Source organism: Microtus ochrogaster, chromosome 1 (assembly GCF_000317375.1).
Source record: "Microtus ochrogaster isolate Prairie Vole_2 chromosome 1, MicOch1.0, whole genome shotgun sequence".
Taxonomy (NCBI): domain Eukaryota; kingdom Metazoa; phylum Chordata; class Mammalia; order Rodentia; family Cricetidae; genus Microtus; species Microtus ochrogaster.
Window position 1 is genome coordinate 23342900 of NC_022009.1, and position 2738 is coordinate 23345637.

General features: G+C 46.5%; 1 pseudogene; it reads right to left on the reverse strand.

Annotated features, from left to right (window-relative positions):
• Positions 1-1593: 1593 nt before the first annotated feature.
• On the reverse strand, positions 1594-2063 carry LOC101979328 (annotated as a pseudogene).
• Positions 2064-2738: the final 675 nt, after the last annotated feature.

Genomic DNA, 2738 nt, shown 5'->3' on the forward strand with positions numbered 1-2738 from the left:
CGCTCTTTCTTCTTCCTAGAAAAGACACAGGCTGGGGCTTGGCTGGTGATTGGAACAGACAGAATGACGAGTGGCCACAGGAGACAAGGGGGTGAGGTCACCAGTGGTGTGGTTACTAAGACGCAGCAGGTTGGTGAGCTTAAAGTTAAGGGAGGCAGAGTTAACTCCATACAGAACTTCATGTGCAGCTGGTAACAAGGGCACCAAACGCTTCTTAGATACCGAACATGGTCCCAGGCACTGTGCTAAGTCATCAAAGATGGGTTCTAAACACACATTGTCTAATTCAGAAAACACACCAAGATAATTCCTGGTTTCAGATGAAGAATTCAATCACAGCGACCCAGAGATGACATCATTTGGCTGAGGTCATGTAGCTTCTGGGGCTAGGGTTGCGTTCTGCTTTTGTGAAGAAAAGGGAACACGCATTGCACTTTTCTGAGGGAAACACGCTGATGTCGGGGTTTCTCTAAAGAGAGGACATTTCAGGGCTACTGCTGACATCACCATCCGTTCAGCAAAACACCCCAAATGCTGAACTCACGCCCGTGTTTCTGGTTTCCTTTTTCCGCACGTGACAAAAGTCCTGATCAAAACCTAATTACTAAACACAGTGATTTATTCCTCTGAGGGTTTGTCTATCATGGAGCCAGGAAGATGGCAATGGCCCTTGTCGCTGAGCGTGAGGACCTGAATTTGACCTCTGGAATTCAAGTGATGGGAGAGAGACCTGATTCTGCAGGCTGCCTTCTGACCTCCATACAGGTGCTGTAGCATGCTCACCCCCTCCACCCTGCAAATAAATATTTGAGAAATTTTAAAAATAAGGAAGTTTAGTTACCTTGGAAATCCGTACCAGGGGATGCTTGGTTTGAAAAGTTGTTCTCTCTGTAGGACTTGGCCGTGATGTCACCAGGGTCACTGTGGCATCTTGGAAGCAGGAAGGACAGATTCTCACCTGTCTGACTGACAATGACCCCGGGAGATGGAGGAGATTACGTCATAGCATTTTCTTTCTTCCTGTGGCTCAATTTTGAAATTCCCCATATGTGGGGCCTTCCAGTGTTGGGCAGCGGCATTTTCTCCAGCATTGCCTTGGCATCTTACATGCTCCACACAAAGCAGATATTGTTGAGGAAAGCAGCCACCCTGGGATTGCTTGGCATCACCCCCTACCCGGCAAGCACATGGGAGAAGGAACTTGCTCACTGTCATAATGCAGGCCTGTGTGGAGAAAAGTCTCCTAGGAGAACAGCTTTGCTCAGGGGTGACGATGGGGTGGGCCAAGGGAAGCGATTTCCTGGGGAAACCTGGCAGTGCCACCAGGATATTGCAAAAGCCTTATTTGGGCTTCATCGCTCATGTCCTTGTTCCCTCCCTCACTGCCATCGAATCTCACCCAAGCCTTTCTGCTGTTGCCCTAGCTTTTGAATTTGTGTTGAACCATGGCATCCCTGGCCTGCAGCCAGTGTCGGGCAGTCTGGAATTAGTGGTGTAAAATTTTAGCCTCACTTTTTTATTGTTAGTGGCTATCCTGGTCAGTGTTCTGTTGCTGTAAAGAAACACTATGACCATGGAAACTCTTTTTTTTTTTTTGATTTAATAAAGTTTTATTTTTCCAAAAGTACAGCTGATTGAACCTGTTCATGCATCTTCACCAGCAGCTGGGGCATCTCCACCCTTTGTGTTTCTGGTGTAAATTACTTGAGCTCTGTGCTTTGAAACCAGCTTGATAAGCCCTTTACTAAGGAGCTCCTGAAGAGCTGCCCTGGCCAAGGAACCCTGAACCTTGAGTCTCTCAGGGACCACAGCTGGAGTAATAAGTTTATAGTTGGGAACTTCCTTACAGAGTTTGTCGTATGTAGCCTTGTCAAACAGGACTAGATTGTTGAGCTTGTCCCGAACTTTGCCTTTGGACCACTTCTTCTTTTTGGCCTTGCCACCGGACTTATTTACTGGGTCTTTGTCTTTTTTGGCCGACTTTCCGGCATCTTTCTTCTTCTTGTCATCCTTGGGCGGCATGATGAAGTCCGGAGAGTGGCGACAACCACTACAGCCTCCCTAAGATGTCGGGGAAAAAAGGGACCTCATGGAAACTCTTATAAAGAAAAGCATTTAATTAGGGCTTGCTTACAGTTTCAGAGGTGGGAGGCATGGAGGCAGACATGGTGCTGGAGAGGAGCTGAGAGTTCTGCATCTGAATCCACAGGCAGCAGGAAGAGAGAGCCACTGGGCCTGACTTCAGCCTTTAAAACCTTAAAGTCTACCTCCAGTGACACACTTCCTCCAACAAGGCCACACTCCCAATCCTTTCAAATAGTGCCACTCCCTAAGCATTTAAATTTATTTATAAATTTAAATATATGAGCTTATGAGGGCCATCCTTATTCAAACTACTGCAGTGGCTTTGTTTTATTTATTTAGAGTCTAAGTCTTGCTCTGTAGCACAGACTGGCCCGGATCTTGAAGCAATCCTCCTGTCTCAGTTTCCTGTGTGCTGGGAGTACAGGTATTCAGAGCAAGAAATTGTATTTCTAATAAATAACATTTCCGTGAGTTAATTTTCTAAGATAGGAACACTGGAAAGATGTGGGAAGAGCACCATAAGTTTGAGGCCAGCCTGGTCTACATAGAGGGTTCCAGGTCAACCTGACCTGTAAAGTAAGACCCTATCTCAGAACAGAACAAAACAACAACAACCCAAAACAAGGGACCAGGAGAGATGACTCAGTGGCAAG